Source organism: Protopterus annectens, chromosome 3.part1 (assembly GCF_019279795.1).
Source record: "Protopterus annectens isolate FY-2018-M chromosome 3.part1, PAN1.0, whole genome shotgun sequence".
In the NCBI taxonomy this organism is placed as follows: Eukaryota; Metazoa; Chordata; order Ceratodontiformes; family Protopteridae; genus Protopterus; species Protopterus annectens.
In genome coordinates this window covers 280,165,628-280,189,140 of record NC_056732.1, presented here as the reverse complement: position 1 = coordinate 280,189,140, position 23,513 = coordinate 280,165,628, and the positions used below count along the sequence as shown (strand labels likewise).

Sequence of the window (23,513 nt, the reverse complement as noted above, 5' to 3'; positions counted from 1 at the left end):
CCTGCCCCCCATGTCCCCTGATGAGGGGGGATGTGGCCCCCACACACCCCCTAACTAAATATACCAACTCCGCGATCGCTCTACATTGAACAAAAGTGCAATTCCCGAGGAAAAAATTCAAAGATGTGGCCATTAGCGTTTTACAGCGTTCGCTGTATATGTGTCAATTGTTATGTGTTCGAAGAAGAAATTCTTTGATTACATGATATAGACCTAAATATTTCATAGGGGAAAGCCAAAGAATTTTTAAAGTGAGAATTCAGGAACACATCAGGGATATAAAAAGTTGAAATTGTGATAAACCTTTGGCAGTTCACTTTAAGAATTACCAGTCAAAGTATTTTTAAACTTCTTAAAGCAATTGTTTTGGAAAAGATTAATATTAATCTGGGTGAATTGACTTCCTTGAAAGATAAACTGTTTTACAAAGAAGCTATATTTATTTTAAAATACAATATATTACCTCCTGTAGGATTAAATACAGAACTTAGTTGGAAATATTTAATTAATTGATGTTTTTGATTTGTTAATTCATTTATTGATGTATGCATTTATTGTGTGCTGTGTTACAAGTTTGTAGTACTCCTTGAAGATTTGTTGCAGAGGTGTTAGAATTATTAAACTATTTTAGATTTTTTTTTCCTGTGGCTGTTGTTTGCTTAACTACTTTGTTACCTCCTTTAAACTCTTGATATCCATGGCTTCTGCCCAGCACATAGTACTACCACTGCCTTCATATCCTTCCTAGACCCCATGAACAAAGCTAGGGACAATGGTAAGTATGTATCCTCTTTATTCCTATACCTTTCAAAGGCCTTTTACTCTGCATCATACAGCAAAATCCTACACAAAATGCGTTCCCTTTGCTTTTCCCAATCTACTCTCACCTGGTTCAGAAGTTACTTGCCTGACAGACAACATTCTGTTAAATAGCTCTGCACCCTATTCCATTTTCTACCATTTACCATTGTTAAACCCCAAGCTTCTATTCTTGGTCTCCTGCTATTTAATATATTAACCAACAACCTCTATATATCTTCCTAACAAGCCCTTCTCATACAATAATCCGATTACTCGACTCATATTTGCTTCTCTGGTATCCCAATGAATCTTCAAGAAATAACATCAGAGGTTGTTAACTCCATTGAAAGCTGGCTGCAATGTGCTCAACTACTGCTCAACCCTAAAAAAATGAATTACTCCTGTTTTTCCAACTGACACAGTTTTGACAAAAGAAACTTCAAAATCACCTACCTAAACAACACTGGCATTGAAGTATTATCTCATTCTGCATTGCTTGATGTAAGCATAGATGACAGCATAAAATTCAACCTACACATTCAAAATGCAATTAAAAAATACAACAAAAGTGATGAATGTTCTATAGAACAAAAAACTTTTTCACAACTATTATTATAGTCACCCTAAATAACACTTACCTAATACCACTACTTTTGCATGGAACACTCATCCTTACAGACCTTCATACCTATCTAAAAATGTAAAGCTTTTTAAAAATAAGATTGTAATGCCAGAAATAAACCTAATCATAGCCACCCCTGTACTGCATTTGAAGAACTAAGTTGGTTAAAAGTACCTCACCATTTCACATGCACTCGATTAATCACAGCACAAAAATAATAACCAGTCTTTTAGCCTGCCAGTTTCTTAGTACAGTTCACCGGAATTACACTATACAACTTCCCAAATGATCAGAAAATAAGAAGAATTACTCCTTATCATAAACCAATCAAAAAAATCTGCAGGAAACCCCTGATACTCTAACAGTAGAAAATAATTTAACCCACTCCCTACAACCAGGTCATTAACTAAACCCCACATGTTCAAAAATACTTTAAAAACATTCTTAACTAATTCTTGGCACTGCTCCACCCCAGGTTAGTCCCATTCTGAAAAATTAATTATGGTACTGCTGCTGGAATCAAACTCTGGTTATGACGCAAAGTCTTGCAGGTTGCACACTGATAGGAAAATATACTTTGCAGCACAGTACTTCATGAAATTAAGTACGGTTACTAATAAACAATGTATTTCTGTAACAGATGACACATACTATACTGTTAGAGTTACAGCTTTAATGTACAAGGTTTGCTCCTCAATACAGATATAGACGATAACCTTTCATTCTCTATTTACCTTAGAACCTGAGTTCCTACATACCTTAACATAGCTTGTTTATTAGGATCTATATCGAATCACCAAACACTTAGAAAAGCGAATGCTGATTTATCAACCCCATGTAAGTGAAAGCTTACAATCTCGAACACTCAGAACTGCAATATTTTTTCCAGGGAAAAAAAAATCGCTGTTCCAAGAAACATACACGCAACACACACACACCAAAAACTATTTCTAATGTGAGGGGCTTTGCCCCCCACACCCACCCCTACTTAAATATACCAACTCTGAGACAGCACTACAGTAATGAAGAAGGCAAACTACTAAAGGTGGTCAAGTGATTTCTTTCCCAGGGAAAGAATTCGCTTATATGCAGCTTCGGTATTTTGCCATTTCACGCTATAAAGTTCGATCAAGACACATTCAAAAGAATGCGTCTTCGATCAGCTAATAGGGAACCATTTATTACAATCCTTTGATACAGTTTTTACAAGGAACGCCATACGTTTCTTTGAAGCCCACCATGCAGATATTTCCTTTGTCCCAAGAGATGTTTATGGCTTGTCCTTGCCACACAGTTCTTCTTTTCCAGTCAAGTTCCTATTGTTTTTGCCACACAGTTCTTTTTTGGTCAAGTTCCTGTTGTTTTTATCACACAATTCTTCTTTTCTGGTCAAGTTCCTATTTTTTTAGGTTAGGCTGTAACCACAAACTTGCTATTTACTCACGTGTGTACATACTTGTCCTTGCAACACGGTATTGATGCTGAGTTTATTTAGCTTATTTACAGCAGAACTTATTTTAACCCTTTATTCACTGTTTAGCACACTCTTAGCTTATTTACAGCAAAATTTATTGTAACCCTTTATTCACTGTTTAGCACACTCTAACAGTTCCCCTTTATATTTTAAACCAGGGAAATAAATTCATCATTGTTTGGTAGAATACTTTTATTATGGCAATTGACAACAGTAACTTGCTGAATGACTTTTGTTAAGAAAACTTCAATACATATGAATAACATGCCACCAAGCATAATAATAACAATAATAATTAAAAACATGATGAGTTTTCCTGTCCACCCCATGAACACATTACTAAACCACTTGCTCCAGCTGTCATTCCAATTTTTTTCTACTGTATTGTGACATGTGCAATAACTTGTTAAGGCATTTTGAAAGAGACTGTTTTATCTGGAGTAAAGTACATAATTGTTCTCCTATTAGGGGTCATATACCCCCTTGGGATACTAGTATGCAATCTAACACCATTCTATTTTGTAAAACCATAGTTTGTATGGCTATCATTTCCACTGTAATGTCAGAGATTGCAATTGAAAATGGCATTTGCCAGTACTTCAACTAGTTTGTATAGTTTTCCTAACTCCCAAATGGCTTTTGCTGCTCCATATCATGGGAAAATACCTGCTCCAGAAATCACATTATCTCTTAGATCCATATTTTTTTATTTTAAATAATGAAGATTTTGATGATAGATATCTGATGTATCTAGGGTGTCTACTGGGTTTTCTAGACTTTGAACTACAGGTAATATATCTCTTTTTTTCCTTACATTTCTAATACTTTCCTGTGGTAAATCTTTTGCATGACACATTGTTTTTACTACTAATCGTATATAGCAGTACCATCCAATCCCTTTGTCAACCATTTATGAGGGTATTTACCACAGATGTAATATAATCCATCTAACAGAGCAACATTGCTATTTACTGCACTGATGTTTACCTGTCCCATAGTAGAAGGTGTATCATGTACAACTGTAAAGTTTTCATTTATTTTATTTTGCCAACATGTAACATTGGTTCCACACTTATTTTTAGTGCTTTGTGAAAAATGACTTACCATTGTTTTATTTAGTAATAACTTAACCCTTGGCCGGTATTAAAATAGGAAATCCATGATGAAATACACCAAGTTCTGATAAGTATTTATGAAAGTTTACCATTGCAACCATCTCAGTACAGTTACTGTTACCCAATGAGATGGTTCCACTTTGCTGAAAACATGTGATTTCCTGTACTGTAGCAGATAACTGTATCCTTGCTTTATGTAGTTGTATATTTACAACTTGGTCTCCTGCTTTATTTAATAATACCCTCCAACTATTAGAGGTATCTAGTGGAATTGGCACCTGGGACATGACCCCTGCTATTTTACATATTAAACTACATACCCAGCAATCAGAAACATTCATAATTTTTGCATACCAGCACTGTCTTGCCAAAAGCATATTAAAAGACGGCGACCAATCTTGCACATTTTTCCACATATCTTTACTCTCTCATGTAACGTTACAGTTTGATTAACAGGTTGCAAATGCAATTTAATGCTAAGCAATACAATAATAACTAAAATGATAGCTATGATTACTTTAAAAAAACATCCTTTAAACAGGGATTTCATTGCTGAATCCTTTTGCCTTTGGTCATCCAAAACTGGATTTCTAAAAAGAGGCACTTTAAACCATGTCAAATTCATGATTCTTTCTATGTGAGGAACCTGCAAAAGAATACACTTACTCACATTTACATTGCTCACTAGTTTTAACTTTTAACTGATCTTTATGTACCAACATTGTTTTTTTTCTTTTTTCCTTTCATTTTATACACTAATGGTCCAATTTTTTCCACTACTTCAAAAGGGCCTTGCAAGTTGCTATCCCATGGTGCTTCTGTTTGGAACGCTTTTGCCAATACCTTTGTTCCGCAGGGAAGGTTTTCTTTAGGTGGTAATATGGCACCTTTTTCCATAGATGGAACACTTGTTCCCATGGTTTATATTCACATATCTCAGTAAGTTGCTTTAACTATTTTTGATGTTTGCTAATTTCTAACATGGGTCTACCATTAGGTATATCAACATCAAACAGTAATTATATGGGCATTTTGTGACATGTCATTATTTTGTACAGAGAAATACCCGTTCTGCTGTTTGTGAAATCCTCAAAAAACTCAACTGGCTAGAACTCCCCCTGACCTTTCAAGTCAGCCAACTAGCACTTGCTCACAAAGTACTACATCATCCAGGCAACACACCAGCCTTAAGCAGCTACTCCAGCCTTACACCACTACCAGATCCCTTAGATCAAGTACCCAACACCTCCTTAAGGTAACAAACTTTAAAAATGAGGCAGGTAGATCCGTTTATAGCCACTTCATCTCTAAAATCTGAAACTCCCTTCCAGCACACACAATAAATAACAACTCCGCCACCCATTTCGAAAAACTTCTCAAAACGCACTTTCTGAATCACAGATTACGTATCTGTACTACCTCTGGATAGTAACTCATATGTCTTTGTTTCCAGCAACTAGAGGAACAGCTTATCTACTGCCTTTGTAATGCATGCATGGGGTAATAGTATTACTGATCACTGTAAAGAAACCGAAAGGACATAGCATGTCTCTCATGTGTTGAAATGAGTTATGGAAGTTATCTACTCAATCTTCTTGCTATACTTGATGTTAAACATCTGTATAATATGTATATATTAATGCAGCCTGTGAATGTTGGCAAATACACCCTTTGGTTAACTCACTATCTTATGTTTACTATACTTCTATAAGAAGTATAAAGATTGTTAACTCTATATATTGTTTAATGAACCTTTTGGTTAACATGTCTTTCTCTTGTTAATGATTTTACTGCTCTGGAGCTTTTCTCCCCAGGCCTCTACTGAAAATGGACATATATCCAGTTGGACTCTCCTGGTTAACAAATGTAAAATAAATAAATAAATACTACTAGTAGGTATCTGTAGCCTCCCTTTGTTGTTGGCAAAGGACCTGCATAATCTAGTTGAACTGCATACCATGGTCCATCTGCTGGCTGTACCTGATGTTACTGAGTTTTTTTTTTTTGCTTTTAGCATTTACCTGTAAACAGAATAGACATTCTTCTACAATTAGCTTACAAACCTTTTTTTAATCTTGGGTTCCAGTATTTTTTTTTTTACAACTGTCCATAGCTTATCATTTTCTAGATGTCCCAGTATTTGGAGATTTATTTAACTTGACTAACTGCCGTGTCAAATGAAATGGCACATATGGCAACTGTAATCCTATAGAAGTAGTGTATGCATAATACTCCTTTGGTGCTATTCCCACTAGCCTGCAATGATCAGTTTCTTCTTTTAAGCCCTGTTTTTGAATGTAAGATCTCCCTCGATTGACTGTTTGTCTAGCTCTTTTAAGGCACTAACTTCCACATCGGTGTACACATATTTTGGAAGTTCTTTTCCATTTTGTGCTGCTTGTTTTGTTAATGTGTCAGCTAAGGCATTTAACCTGAAAGTTTTACTTGTTAGTTTCTGATGTGCTTTTACTTTTAGAATGCTGTACTTTCCCTGTTGACTTGACATTGTTATTCCTTTATGTATGTCTTTTAATATTTCGGCATGCCATAATGGTTTTACTGCACTGTCCAGAAATTCTCACCTTACCCAAGTGTTCATATGCAGTCTTAAAGAATCTGCTACATAAGCACTGTCTGAGAAAATGTTAACAGGATTGTAATACTTCGGCACATACAGTACTGCCTCCAGTTCAGCCCTCTGTGCTGACATATGCCTTGGTAACTTGATTAGTTTGGGAGAATCCAGCTTTGGATTCTCTAGAACTATAGCAAATCCTGTCCAGTATTTGCCTTTGTCCCAAAACCATGCTCCATCCACAAATATAGATGGCTTAAAGTGGTCAAAATCAGATTCCAGAAATTGTATGTCAGGTGACATTATTTTTTCTAAGTAATTATGCTGTTTTCCTTCATATCCCATGTGGTTTGACAAATAATATTTGACTCCTGTTTGTATGGTGACAGTTTTCATTCCAAAAAGTGCCATCCATTTTGCAAATACTGCCTAATACCATCTGTCCCCGGGATTCAGCAAGCTCTGCACAGCGTGCAGGAATAGTGCAAGAGCTACTGTAGGCAATATGGCTGCCGTGCGATCCAGGAATAAGCTTCCGGGACATGCACGAGCGCTCCTGCACAATTCCAGCACAAACACAGCCTCTGTATGCTAATTACCTCATTTTCTGGTGAAAACCATGCAAATAAGGTGAATTAGCAATCCAGGAAGCAGGCAGATGTCCGTGCAGGAATACTGTAAATTGCAGAAATGTATTCAGCCAGTAGCTGAATACATGTCTGCAAACTACAAAATGGAGGCATGACAGCTCATACAAATGCATGTATTAGAAGGGTTAGGCATGCCAATGGCCAAATATATGGCCATAGGCATGAAAAATAATTTCAAAATTATAAAAATTTACTTTTTTTGTTGGCCGATTTCAGCTGTTTAAGAGCAGGGCAACGGTGCACAAAGGGGATAGGCCTGAAAATAATAAAAAAAATCTGGAAATAAGCTTTTAAACCAAATCATAATTTTGCCATAATAGTCAAAGTCATGCATAACACAACAAGACCATGGAATAGTGGTTGCTTAGGGGGTAGACTGAGTGTTGGTTTTGTAACCATGAAGTAGAGTCATTCCTACGCAAATGAGGGCAATGGTACTGAATCACAGATTTCCCCGCAGTGCTAGTTTGCACCCAACAGTTTAGGTGCAATAAGATCACGGTGTAAGCCTGAGCTAGATGACTTCATAAGGGGGTGTGTCATGCATGCTGCAAGCTTATTAGAGCTCTGTGGCCCATGTTTGCCCTTAGCTAAGCACAGCTAAGCAAGGGGGAGTGTCTGAAGCTGCCTAGCAGTATTTACATTCCCTAAACAGGTGTGCGTGCCACGCACCGGGATTTAAAGAAAAAAAAAACAGGAAATAGCAGCTCCATTCGCATCTGAGCACTGGGTATGCATGGCGTGCCTCAGGGCTTAAACAGGAAGGCAATGGAAAGAGAAAACAGCAGCAGGAAGGTAGTCAAGGAGAACTAACATAACTGGCAGGTGAAATGTATCAGAATCAGCCAGTTACACAGGCAGCAGCCCAGCCCAGCACACTACTATAAACTATGCAAACACCCTTCCCTCTGTTTTTTCCCACAAACTCTACACCACCAGTGTACACAAACAGGGAAATCTACCTAACAAAAGCAACAAAATGATAAGAGCTTTCACTCTCATAAATCAAAATGTGCAAGATGCTGAGGGTGGTGAGGATGACAATGCTGATGACCAACCCACAGTGAGGAGAAGGAGAAGAGTGTACAGACCCTGGTTAGCCTACCAGGGGCTACATGAGCTCTAGATAGTGGAGCGATATAAGGTGGACAGGGACCTCCTACAACAAATTGCTGAGCTCTGCCGGCCACGCCTCACACAAAGAAACAACAGAGGGGAACCCATCCCAGTAGATACCAAGGTATGTGTAGGCTTAAGAATACTAGCCACAGGTACCTTCCAAAGGCCAACTGGGAATATCATGCGGATCTCACAGGCATCAGCATCCAAGGTACTCCACCAGTTCCTGTATGCCATGTCAGCACATGCCGATGAGCACATATATTTCCACAACACCCGTGAGGCAATGACCAGCAATATGTGTCTCTTCCACCAAATAGCAGAATACCCTGAGGTAGTGGGTGCTATAGACTGCATGTACATACACATCAAAGTACCACCCGGTGAGTGGGGTAGGGTCTACATAAACCACTTTGGCTTCTCCTCCATCAACTGCCAGGTCATGTGCGATGCCCAAGGCATTATAATGAATGTGTGTGCTGGCAGCCCTGGAAGCTATCATGACTACCACATCTGGCATATGATGCAGCTGTACCAGAGATTTGCCAATGGGGACATCCCATATGGCCACCTAGTGGGGGATGCTGGTTATGCACTGCAGCCATGGCTGATGACACCCATCAGAAATGCACACACACATGAACAAGAACTCCATAATGAGGCACACGCATAGACCAGAATCATAATAGAGTGTGTGTTTGGGATGTTCAAATCACAATTCTGGTCCCAGGACATATCCGGTGGAGCCCTGCAGTTCTCTGCAGCTACATGTACCGAAATTGTCATTGTATGTGCCATGCTACACAATATGATCCTGCAGAAACAGCTGCAACAGGAACAGCATGGGGCAGGTCCACACAACCCCCCACCATTGCCAAGGCCAGCACAGGCACAGAGTGACTCAGAGGAGGAACAACCTGATCCTGCCTCTTTAGGCAGAAGGAGGCGTACCCAGTATGCCCAGGCTTTGGCAAATAGACAACGCGTAGCACATACACTGACATGGTAGGAACCCAGGGAATGACACCTCATGCTGAGTCGCACATACAGTAAAAGGGATGCCAAACATGACACTACCGGTGCTTAACCATGTATAGGGAGTGTACTATATGCATCCAACATAGTCAGACCTCCAGCACCATCCTCAATATTGGCACAGCCACAAGGTAAGTCACTCTTACTATCAATTGTTGAATGGAGTAGTATGTTCTGCTACTTGTATCTATGGTACGGATGTGAGCATGCAAGGGAATCAGGTGGCAGCAGATAGTAGACACCTATATGGACAGCATGAAATCCATAACAAATACTAGTGTCAACATAGTAGGCAGTACTAGACAAGGTGACAAATCCCACTGCAGGACATGTGGTGGGCCAAATGTGTGTCCAGTGAGGCTCACATACCCATCAACAGTCTCAGCCAGCAGGGCAGGTATAGATGACCACAAAGAAAGGCTGTGCTAAGACCTCCGATTGATGGCAATGGAGAACAGCCCCCCTCCAGACTTACACAGACAGACTACAACAGGTCAGGCAGTCGGATGTTAGTTTTGGAGGGTAAGAAGTCTGAAACTGAAGTGTAGGTCAATAAAACCTAAGATCTGTACTACACTGATATGTCTCTAGTCTGAACGATAGGTCAGAATACAGAACAAAATGGAAGCCAACAGAGTACCTGAAATACCAGTACGGTCAGTTCAAATGTTTACAGTTGTCAGGTATGCCCCCCCCCCCCATCTTATGTAGAAATGTAGTAACGTGTACGTGTGGGTATAATAATAGTGGAGCACAGATTACCTGAACTGGCCAAATTAGCAGGATAGATCGTTGCACATGTACAATATGCAGGGCTCTGTGTGTTACGCTGTTGTGTGTTGTATATTGTGTGAAAGTGGTCAGCATGTAGGCATGGAGGGTTGTGTCCCGGTGGCCAGTGGCCAGTGGCCAGTACTGTTGATGACAGGACCAAGTTCTAACAACTGCAATGCCAAACACAATGCATCCCAGCAAGACCCAATCCAGCAGTAATCCATACTAATTGTTCAGATATAATATCTGTCACCATCTGAAAGATGGACATGGCATGAATGTGGGCCCAGACATACACACAGTACACAGGTGGAAGTACCCTAGACAGAGAGTGTATAAAATGTGACTGTCAAATGGACACACCTTTGGAATTGTACATACAGGTTAGCAGCACATTAGTTGTCTGTGTAGTATGGAATACTGATGTAGTCTGGCCAAACACTGGCAGACCACAAAAGGCACAGTTATGAAGTACTGAGAAACCACTGATGTCCCCGCACAAGTCAGCATAAGAGGAATACCCCGCATATATCTGTGAGTCAGCTGCAAGTAGCTTCCATAGCATACATGCACTCAGCTCACTCCACCATCAGCCACACGTACCTCACAGGTCACATCCCTGCTGTTGGAAATGAATACAATATGACCCCCACTTCTGTATAGGAATACCTACAGAATGCAGCATGCTGAAGAGGTTTCCCTAGCTGTAAGCAGCACCCTGCCAGCATCCACATCAATGGATTAATAAGGACAGAAGCTATTGCCATTAATACCTTGCACACCCACCTTGTCACCCCAGGGGAATACAGTGACTTGCAGCCTGGGACTGTAGGAGTGACAGAATGCACTGGCCTGCTACAGATGGCCTGCATCACTACCAAATTCCCTAGAGTCCTCTATCAAAGGACTGTGTCTCACCTGTACTGCCTTTTTTTAATTTCTTCCAAGTCTTTTGGGTTTCTAATACCATGACGGGAATGGACCCTGTTCCTAAGTCAAAGTACGATTAAAATTCATGAAATTAGTATTGTTTTACTCTTTGATGTTAGCCAAAAGTGCTCTTTGCAGCACCTGCAATGTGCCCATTAATGACTCCTTCTGCAATTCGTATGGTGTTACATGAATTGGTAACATATCTAAATATGATTGTAAATACTTTTTTATAAGACCAGTTGCTCCAACTACTATTGGAACAGTCTGGGTATCTTTCTTCCACATGGCTCTTGTTTCTGCCTGCAGATTGAGGTATTTTATGACTTTGTGTCTCTCTGTATGCAAGACACTGTAGTCACTAGGTATAGCAATTTCAATAATCAATGCTACTTTTGTCTTCTTTTCTTGGACTACTATATCCGGTTTTCTAATATCTATCTTTTGGACTGTTGGTATTGGCTGATCCCATGTGATGTAAACTTCATCATTTTCTATGATTCTCTGTGGATCATGTTTCCAGTGTTTTTCAGCCACTTCGATACCATAATGTTTGCACAATCTCCAGTGTAACAATCTCACCACATTATTATACCTTTCAGTATACAGTCCATCTGCCATTAGAGAGTCACAGCCAGCAATAAGGTGTGAGACTGTTTCCAGTTCAGTTCCACAAAACCTACATATGTCTGTTTCTCCCACATGTTCAATGAACTTAGCAAACCAGCGTGTCCGTAGCTCACTATCTTGGGCTGCCAATATTAACCTTTCATTTCTTGATGTAAATTCACCTCTCAACCATTCCTGCGTTTGTTCTTGATCAACATGAGGCTCTTCCAGAAGTTTTCTATACTTGCAACTATATTTATGTTTTTTCCACATTTCTTGCCTTCTCATCTGGTCCTTCACCTTATATTCTTTCTTTTGTTTTTTTTAGCACATTCAGTTGATGCCTGGGTTTTATCCATTTCTGGTTTGATTCCCATTCCTGCTTGACATCGATATGCTTCTGCTAAAGTAAGCAGAGATGTCATCTTAGATTTATTCTCCTCATGTTTCAAAACTTTCACCACATTTGGATCTTGGGAGGTCAGTAGATATGTGTGAAGTCCTACGATTGCAAATCTATACATGTAATCAATTTCAAGGAGGCCCATCCCTCCTTCATAGTGGGGAATATATAATCTTGGTGTACACTGATTTTTATAAATCATTTGCTTGAAGCATGAAGCATCTTTCTTTTTTAAATATCCAGTCTATCCAACACTTTTTGGGGCCAGTCAATCACTCCAAAACCATAAGCTAGGACAGGAAGAGCAAACTGATTTATAGCTTGGATTTTGTTCCTAGGTGTCAATGCTGTTTTCAGGATTAATTTAAGTCTTCTAAAGTACTCTTTACTAAGCTTTATTCACATTTGTTCATGTTTTATTGCTGATCCTTCATCAATTCCCAAGTATTTATACACCCCCCTCTTGCTCAAGTTCTTTTATATCACATTCTTATCCCAAACTGATGTTTTCCTGGTGCTGTACTCTTCCTTTTTTAAAGGTTGCTTTTGCACATTTATCAAGACCAAATGACATTCCAATATCATCTGAAAAAGTTCCTCATCTGATGAGCTATACAATTTTAAATCATCGACAAAGAGAAGATGAGAAGTCATTAGACTTTGTTGTTTTCTAGAAGCCAAATTATAACCATGACCTAAACCATTAAGTAAACAGCTTAATGGATTAATGGAAAGGCAAAATAGCAATGGTGGCAGGGAATCACCCTGGAATATCCCCCTTTGGATTTTTATCTCTGGGATAATAATCTGTCCTTTATCATGGCTTAATTGCAAAGTGGTCTGCCACTGTTTCATGGTTACTGTAATGTAATCAATCAGTGTAGGATGTACCTTATATATATTTAAGCACTCTTTTATCCATGAATGTGGGATACTATCAAATGCTTTTTTATAGTCAATCCATGCCATACTTAAATTCTTCCCTTTCTTACAGTTCTCCACAATAGCTTTATTTAACAACAAATGATTGTTTGTTCCATATGACTTTCTTTTATTGCCGTTTTGTTCTACTGCCATAATTGAGTTTTCTTCTAAATTACTATAAACTCTGTTATATGGCAATACTGCTAATGTATGATATCTCATGGAGTCCCAACAACATAACACAGTCCACAGAACACAAATGCAAGGCCATGTCGACAAATCCCAGTAGCATGTCCACCGTGTCCTACTGCATGAACTGTGGACCACCCCCTAATTACTGCTGGGATGAAGTAATAACTATAGGGATACTTATCAGATATCGCTTGCATAATGTTAGGAAAAGGATAGAATAACAGAGGGGGGTAGAAGCATGGCTGCCATGGTGTGTGTGAAGTCTGAAACTGTGATGTGTGCCCATACTATCCCTGCCTGCAAACACAGGAATGGGTGGCTACAAACCCGCTTGTAAACCACAATGTGAAGGGGTAATGACCAGATATATGAGCCCTGCCTCTGGGTAACCTATGTGAATCTGTACAGCTGAGAGGTATGGCCACAGCAGGATATGGCCATTTTGTCATGTTGGTAGATGTACAAGCATGGGATCCACAGCCACCACAGTACCAAGGTGCTGGACCATTTACACAGACCCATCAGCAAGTGTCTGCAGCTCCCCCTCCAGAATGGCATGATTGTGCAAGAATATGTAGGCTGCAGACCACAATACTGGACAAAGTTTCATTAATCTTGTATTCCCCAGGAAATTACTGCGCGCAAATATGTATATCTGTCAGTAGTTGATGACATAATACATCACAGTGTAAAACAGTACATATCTCTAACTATCTCTGCTAACAGCAAAACCATGTAGGAGAAGCAACACAGACACAATTGGTTACAATATCCCACTATCATTTGCCCATTGTGACCCCATATTGTCAACTTATCTACAGATATCCTGCAGAAACAGGTTACTAACTATAGGTGTAGAACACAAACACCTGCACAGGAATACAACCTACCAGGAATGGATTCACACATTCAATACAGAAGGTCATATTGAGCATGTTCCCACACTTAGAAAAACAAAGCCCATGTCTGACAACAAAATACAGAAGGGTCATACTGGGCATGCTCCAACACTTACAGAAATGAAGCCCATGTCTGACAACAACAGTGGACTTGAAGCCCATGTCTGACAACAACAGTGGATTATGCATATCTGTCAGTTGCAGATGTCTCTGCATACACTGTACATTGCACACCAGTCATTCTTTGCACACACATCGGATAAGAATACTCACAGATATCCAAGAGCAGTACACTATACCAGGTCAAACATACACAAACATAGATGTGGGGAAGACAGAGATTGACAGTGAAAAGAGCCTCCCATCATGAGGCCTGTCCCACCCACCACACATCCAATCAGCCAATATCACATGATGTGCCAATGTCTATCACTGTAGACATTTGCTTCTGGTAGCCCTCAGCACTATAGTGTCTGTGGTGTTTGTGATAGATGTGTAAAATGACAGTACATGTCATTATTCGCCTAGTAGTTGTATACACAGTCCTGTCAAATGTAAAGCTGTGTGTGACTGAGTGTTGTATGTGCATTTCCAGAAGAAAGGTTTATGGCCCATTCGCACACACTGCATTCCCTATTGCCCTAGTTTAGCTAGCCTGCTGATGCAGTCACCTTGAAACACCCCTTTGGACACGAATCCTCCATATAAGCTGTGTGGTACATGCAATAACTGTGTGATGTACTAGTTAGGTAGGAGTTCTAATCCCAGACATGGCAACTGTGAAACTCTGTGTGTGTAGGGAGCAATACTTTTGAGGCCATTCACAGTCACTACATCTCCCATTTCCCTACTTTAGCAAAGCTGCTGATGTCATTCACCTTGAAAACAACTTTGTAGAAGGGCTAGCCCTGTATGCTCTGTGATGCGTGCTATAACTGTGCAATGCTGTAGTGTGATGTACTAGTTAGGTAGGAGTTATACTCCCAGACATAACTGTGAAACTCTGTGTTTGTGTAGGGATCAATGCTTTTGAGGCCATTCACAGTCACTACACCTCCCATTGTCTTACTTTAACAAGGCTGCTGATGTCATTCACCTTAAAAAACAACTTTGGAGAAGGGCTAGCCCTATAAGCTCCATGGTGTGTGCTATAACTGCATAATGCTGTAGTGTGCTGTACTAGCAAGGTGGGAACTCTAATCCCAGACATGGCAACTGTGATACTCTGTGTGTGCATAGAGTAATGCTTTTGAAGCCATTCACAGTCACTACACCTCCCATCACCCAACTTTAGCAAGGCTGCTGATGTCATTCACCTTGAAATACACCTTTGGAGAAGGGTTAGCCCTATAAGCTCCATGGTGTGTGCGATAACAGTGTAATGCTATAGTGTGATATACTAGTTAGGTAGTAGTTCTAATCCCAGACATGGTAACTGTGAAACTCTGTTTATGTGTGTAGGGATCAATGCTTTTGAGGCCTTTTATGGTCACTACTGCTCCCATTGCCCTACTTTAGCAAGGCTGCTAATGTCATTCCCCTTGAAATACACCTTTGGAGAAGGGCTATCCCTATAATTGCCATGGTGTGTGCTATAACTGCATAATGCTATATGTGATGTACTAGTTAGGTAGGAGTTCTAATCCCAGACATGGCAAGTGTGAAGTTTTGTGTGTGTGTGTGTGTGTGTGTGTGTGTGTGTGTGTGTGTGTGTGTGTGTGTGTGTGTGTGTGTGTGTGGAGAGTAATGCTTTTGAGGCCATTCACAGTCACTACACCTCCCATTACCCTACTTTAGCAAGGCTGCTGATGTCATTCACCTTGAAATACACCTTTGGGGAAGGGCAAGACCTATAAGCTCCATGGTATGTGCCATAAATGTGGAACAATGTAGTAGCAGTAACTACACAGCAATGGGTATGAATCCCATCTGTGGCAAGTGTTTGTGTGTGTACCTTAAAGTATTTTCCCTATTTACCGCCGGTACACATCTCAGAGCCTGACTTTACCAGTCCTGCAGATATTACCCACCTTACAAGTATCTGTTGTGAAGCCTGTACCATGTCAGGTCAGTAATGTATATGATAAATGTGTAACATAATGATCCATAAAGGGTGTTAGATAGAGGTTTGAACCTCACCCCTGGCAAATGTAAATATGTGATTAGGGTGAAATTATTTTTGGGATCTCTCACCCACTACATCACCCAATGCCAGTATTTACAAGGGCTGGTGATGTTCCTCACCTTAGAAGTACCTTGGGACAACATCGATCCAATAAGCTCCATGGCGCATGTGATAAATACGGTACACTATAATAGCAATACATAGCTAGGTAGGGGTTTAAATCTCAATACTGGCAAGTGTGTGTGTTTGTCATCAGTATCCTGTGTGGAGGTTGCTGTGATTGTGTTATGACAGGATTCATTTTGGGGCAGGTTTTGCTAAATTCTTAAATTGAGGAACTATTATATGTCACAATGTCCACCTTGCAAGGACAACAGATGTCAGACAGCAGAGGTGCTGGTGTAGACAATCCATAGACCTACATGTGACATTATGGATCGGTAACAATATAGGCAACCCTTTTTTTATCCAGAGAACACTCTCCACCCATGTCTCATACACAAACACACTTGGCTAGGCAATAACCACTATATTGGTAGTTCCCTGCATATTGCCCACAGATAGTAATCATGGTGTGATTGCAGTGGATTAAATGCCTGTTCACCACAACACTGCCACTGACATCAGAATGTACTGTGATGTGTAACATCTCCTGACTGTGTGTTATCCAGCAAGTAAAAGGACACGGTACTCTGTTCTATCCCTACAACAGGCAAATAATTGCTTAGAGTGGTCCTTTGCTATGTTCCCCACTGGACGCCTGCAACAACTGTAGAGTCTGCAAATGTAACCCACAAAGAGAATACCATGCCTTATACACATGCCCTGTATGGACAGATGCCACTAACTCCACTGAATACCTGTATCATGCTGCCAATGTACGTACAGGCACGATCATAGCTAGTTCTTACTGCATGAGGTCAGGAATGTCATGTGGCCTGATGCCAAGGTATACCCTTTGCCTAACCTTGTACAGCCTTCTGACACAGTCAACTACTACACACCTGTGAAACAATGAACCCATGCATGTCAGTACTGGAAAATATGTGTGTGTGTGTGTGTGTGTGTGTGTGTGTGTGTGTGTGTGTGTGTGTGTGTGTGTGTGTGTGTCAGACCTCCCAACCGTCCCGAATTACTCGGTTTTTACCGAGTTTTGGGGACTTAATGAAGGGGTGCCACGATTCCCGAGTGGCACCTTCATTCATTTCTTTGCTTTTATTTTTTTATTTTTTAATTTTTGCTGTCGGGCTGGCGTCATCGCGTGCGCGATGGCGTCAGCTCCGTCACTACCAGCCAGTCGGAACTGAGCTCAAGGAGCTCACGTCATCATTCGGCTGGCTGCGGCTAGTAGCTGCTGAAAGAACCAGGCGGGAAGTGTTTAAAAGTAACTGTTGCTGCCAGAAGAATTGCTGGCTTTGCTTAGGCTGCCTAGCTAAAATGACTTTGGTGCTGCTGTCAAGCCAAGAGAAGGGCTTTGCTTTGGTGCTGCTGCCGTACCCTGTAGCGACTTCACTTAATGGATCTTCTGCTGCTGTTTTGGAAATGGCTTGGTTGGATATTGGATAAGGTAAGGAACAAATGTGATTGTGTGTGCGTGTGTGCATTATGAGCCTCAGCCTGTCAGTTAAGGTAACGGGCGGTAACTTCAAATGCAGCAGCTGCTGCTTGCAAACATATTTTGTGTGTGTGTGTGTGTGCACGTGCACGCGTATACACACACACACACACAGTTTTCCCATGACAACAGTTAGTGCAGATCTTATTTTAATAATATTACCTATTTTACTATTTTAATAATAGTACCTGTGCGCACTGTTTTATGGAGGCATGTTCAGCTATGTTATGTTTTGTTTGTCATGGGTTTGTCTGCTAAGACTCCATGTACATTTAACACAATTAGGCAAGCTAGGTCCTATGCAACCATTTCACCATACGTTGTGTCTTTTTATATTATGAGCATTTTATAACATAGTTTCCGGAGTAGTCCCCTTTCATATATTAACGGTTTCCCTTTATTTGTGGTTATTGATGAAATGATTGATTAGAAAATAGAGAGAAAAGTATTATAGCAAGCCCAGAAAGGAGGAAGTACACTTTACAGCATCTTTCACTTGTCTCATGGCTAGTAAGGAAACAAGTTATTTCTAACACAAAGGTTACCCTTGTATGTTGTTTGAGCACCATAACTGCAGTTTTCTGAAGTGTGAAAACTCAAATGTAATTACAGGGAAGTATATACCAACTTAAAATTTACTGAACCTTGGATTAGTGGGAGTGACAAGCAACAATTTGCTAGCAGTGCCTTTACTTTTAATAGTGTGGTAACTTAAGTAGTATTTGTATGTTTATGTTGCTCTCGAATTTCTGTGTCATTGTATTGTGTATCTTTGGATCAGGTAGTATGGAACAGTATGATGTTATTTGGAATCGGTATTGTTTGGTTAACCTTCCTGTCCCGTACAGTGGATAGCCACATTTTAATGAATAACTGGGTATTTTGACAGTGAGGCATTGCGTTTTCATGGGCTATGTATAGATAAGCCAGGAGATGTTAATTTAAGCAAAGGTGTATTAGGCAGGTGCCGTCAGCATTGTACCAGAAGCATTCTTTGTGTGGTTAATGTTAGCAGACAAGTTGTCTGTTTAAAGCTTTTTGCTGTGCATTCCGTGTCAGTATTTGAAAAGGTAATCCTAGTTTTCCCCTTTTCATGCGAGGTCTACATAGGTTTGGGTAGTAATGATCCCTTGAATAATGATCATTTTAAAGTACGTTGAACACTGTTCAGGATGGAGGTGTGCATTTTTATCTGTGTGTGCGTGTGTGTAAATGCCCCCGTTATAATACACCTGGTGGCTAGAGGTACTCAGGCTCAAACCCTGTACCCTGGGTATAGGGTAAAAAGAGCCTAATGTCCCTAGCCACCACCATTTGTGAATTGTTTTTGTTCTGTTCCCCAAACTCTGTGGTTTCAGGATGCTTGTGACAAATCACTGATGAATTTATTAAATAATGACAGGCATTTAAATTTCAGACTTCATATTCTTCAGAAAATAAATGGTAACAAAAACCTTTTATTCTAGCAATTTTATAAGTTTATAAGATCAGTATTTGAATTTGTACCTAATTTGGGGCTGTATTCTCCCATTGTTGGCTTTGTCCAGGTTTTTGTGCTAAGAGGTTGAGAACTATAGTAAGAAGTGAGAAATGAATTCACTAAATGATAGCCATTTAAGTTTCAGTCTTCCTATCTTTTGGGAAACAAGCTGCTGATTTGGCATAGTGGTATGTTGCTCTGATTGTAGTGCACAGAGTCCTGTGTTAAGACTTGCCAGTGAAATACATGGCAGTAACACATTTTATTCTAGCAACTTTCCAAAATTAAATAAGCAATGCTTAAAATGTGCCCCTGGTTTTTGGCCTTCTGCACCCCCCCCCCAAAAAAAACATAACTTGAAAATAAGAGCTGTGCAAGATACCTATGCCTTAAATTACTGTCATTTTATTTTTTTTATGTATATTGTGTGTGTAAGTAGAGTTTTATGATGGAAATGTTCTGAATTGGGCAGTTTTTTTATTACTGGTTCATGCATTTTGTTTCATTGCCTACTGAAAAAATGTTCAAACAAATTAAAAATGTGCTCTAACAAGTGTGCTGTATTATACAAGGAATATAATTTACTAAAGCCATGTATGTTTCTTGTTTTGTGTGCAAGGGGCCAGTGATTTGAAAGCAACCCAAAAGGTAATCTTTATCCACCACTGGCCAGATGTATTTTCTTTGGATGTGGTGCATGTTTCAATGCTATTTTAATGAATGTGAGTTTCAAGGGTAGAGAAGTTTTAATGCCAAATCTATTTTCATTGTGAGACAGTTTAACAGGTGTCTATTGGTGTTTGTCCATTGTGCTGTAAAGTGTAAAATAAAAACCCAAATAATCATTGTAGAAGCAAAGCAGTATGCACACATTAGTGTTTATGGTGAATAGGGCAAAATAGCCAGGTAAAGGGATATTGGAAATGGCTGGGGTGACTCTGGTGCCATATTTTGTTTGCCTGTTCTTCAATTTGCACGAAAGTTGGTATCCCACAATTCCACTGGAGTGGGCGGGGTTACATAATTATGTATGCAAATTTTATGTTAAACAGCGTACAGATTTATACCTATTTTTCATGGGCCTTGTCCAAATTTTTGATGTTTCAAGGTTGAGAGGTATGGTGTGTGTGTGTGTGTGTGTGTGTGTGTGTGTGTGTGTGTGTGTGTGTGTGTGTGTGTGTGTGTGTGTGTTTGTGTGTGTGTGTGTGTAGATTATTGATTTTGAAGCCATTCACACTCACTACACCTCCCATTGCCCTACCATAGCATGCCTTCTAATGTCAGTCACCTTGAAATAACCCTTTGGCCATATAACAGCCTGATAAGCTCTGTGACACATGTGATACCTGCATAATACTGTAATACTGTAGTGCAGCAAACTAGCTAGTTAGGAGTTTTAATCCTGACCCTGCCAACTGTAATGATCTGAGTCCCTGACAGAGTGTGGCTGTGTCTTCCTTGACACCTGCTTTTGTGGACAGCCACATGTACTACACTTCCCTTATCCCTCCTTTATCACTGTTGCTGATATCACTCATCTTCAAAGATACCTTTGGACAGCTCTCCAACATGAAAGCCCTGTGGCACGTGCAATAACTGCATAACAATGTAATAGCAATATATAGTCAGGTAGGGGTTTAAAACCCAGTACTGGTAAGTATGTGTTTATGTGTATTATCAGTGTCCTGTGTTGGGGTGATTGTGTAATGACAGGGTCCATTGCAGTGTGGGTATTGCCACATCATCACATTGAGGAGCTACATGTCCCATTGTCAACATTACATGGCTAACATTTTCCAATCATTGTAGATTCTAGTCTACAATTCTCAGCCATAAATGTGTACAGCCATGTGCAATTACCATGTGATAGTATGGATTAGTACACAATACAGGCAGCCATCATAATGCCTAGATACTACTCTCCACCCATGGATCATACACAAATATGTGTAGCTTTTACTCTCCTTTCTTACTTTGTCTCTGTCTGTCTCTCTCACTCCCTCTCTGGTGGATGTGGAAAAGTACACCTGCTTTGCTTACGCAGCAGCTTGTGTTTTGTAAGTGATGCTCATGATCAGCTGATGGCCTGTGCACGAACTGCAGTCCCCCACTATCTGATTGCATGTGGAACAGCTGTGGTATCATTCCTATAGCCAGTTGAATGCAAAGACACTCCTATAACGAAGCACTTCTTGTGGGTGTTGGCCCTTTTCATTCACTGAGAGCAGGACTTAATGTGGGTGTTTGACAAACAGCATCACAGAGGGTAGTTGGATATACCTCTTACAACATACACTGTGGAGACAGGCCAACAAATAGGAGGATGATGTTCCAGGCATGAGGACAGAATGTAGGTATTGCTCTTCTACATTTGAAGTAATGCTGGTTTAACAGAGTTTGTGTGGATATGGCTGTTATACAATATTTAATACCTGTCATAACAGTGTTATATGGTTGGGGAAACTCTCACCTGTAGGTCTATCTGCAGACTGGCAAGTGTTTGGAGTCTTGCATGTGTTGTGTTACTCACACATTTCCTATCTTCAGAAATGCAGTAGCATACTCTGACGATTGCAGTCAGTACATGGTGACAGCCATGTGAGTTACTGACTTCATATCCCTCAGTAGACATATGTCACAACAAACCCTGTTACACCAGTAAATGTATGGGTTTATCACAGCAACATGTCAATATTGACCCTGTGTTAGTGCCTCCAGCCCCAAGTCTCTCAACCTGTGTACATATGTCATGCAGTAAGAGGTGAATATGTTCAGTACATCATTATTTACTGACATCATACCTGATAACAAGCCAGTGAGATATCAGACTGCTAGACATGTTATGTATAGTAGGCCTTATATTTGAGGACAAAAACTGGACATTCTGTTGTAGTGAGTGCAGTAGTGAGGTATGTGTACTTATGGTGATTGTCGACAGAGTGTGTAATGTGAATATGTACCTTGGCCTGTGTACAGACTGTGGTAGATGTCATTGTTCTTGGTCCTATTCTATGTGATGTTGCATGCTGCTGCAGTATATGGTACCCTATTGGCGTACATGTTTGTAGGGCCAGACCGACACATGTCCCATACCACAGTCAGGTATCGGAATACACTGTGTATCGGCCCAGTATATGTAGGTTTTGTGTGTGTGTGGCACATATGAGGCTGGTATTGTTCACGCAGTCCATATACTGTAATACTAAGTACACTTAACATATGTGACTGTGGCTGTGTTCAGATTGGTTGTTGGTATGCACTTTCAAACAGGTGTCACTCCATGCTGTTAAATGCTTGTAGAGCCTGCTATATTTGCAGGTACATGTGTATTCCCCCATAAGAAATGTAGGCCAGTGTTGTGGCAGTCTGCCTGTAGTTTGCACAGTGCTTTGTGACATGCCTAGCAGCTCAGTGTATTTACCCAGTGTGATGTTATGTTCAGATATTTGTGAGATGTACTGTTGCCAGGCCACCATAACTAATGTAAATTTCTGACAAAGCAGTGGGATGCTGTACAGATGTACGTCACTAACTAGTGGGTAGTATGTGGGCTTGGGACCACTGCTCTTCCGGTTATTATGTGTCAGGACAGACAGGAGTTTGTGAATGCATAAACTGTGTGATCTTATCTATTCCAATATTTTCATGATATCCCCATTTACATGGCTATAAACATCCACTTTGTCAGGCTTAGTCCACATGTCTTGCACTAAGGGGTGCTGTGTATACCTCTGGACTGACCAGAGTGCGTCAGACTGTTCACATTTATTGGTCATATCTCTGCTTTATTCCACAGGATCAATACTGTGATTTGTGTGGTACTGTACTATGATGATCTTATGATGTCTGTCAGTAAGTGATGGCATACATGTCAATATCAGATGTGACTTCCCACACAACATTTCTTTTAAGACAACCCCTGTTATAGGAGCAAAGTCTACATTTATACTTGCAATACTTACATGAGATCCCCTTGCAATAAGAGGTTGTGACTCTTGATGCTGAGGTAGGACTCCACTACATCTTATGGACATATGTTATACATATGTATATATATATATATATATATATATATATATATATATATATAGATATATATATATATATATATATATATATATAAATATATATATATATATATATATATATATATATATATATATATATATAT

General features: G+C 40.0%; 1 protein-coding gene across 4 annotated transcripts in view; it reads left to right on the top strand.

Annotated features, from left to right (window-relative positions):
- THSD7A (thrombospondin type 1 domain containing 7A) overlaps positions 1-23,513 on the top strand; it is a 2,877,792-nt gene that overhangs the window by 1,036,812 nt on the left and 1,817,467 nt on the right. The gene's annotated exons all lie outside the window — the stretch shown is intronic.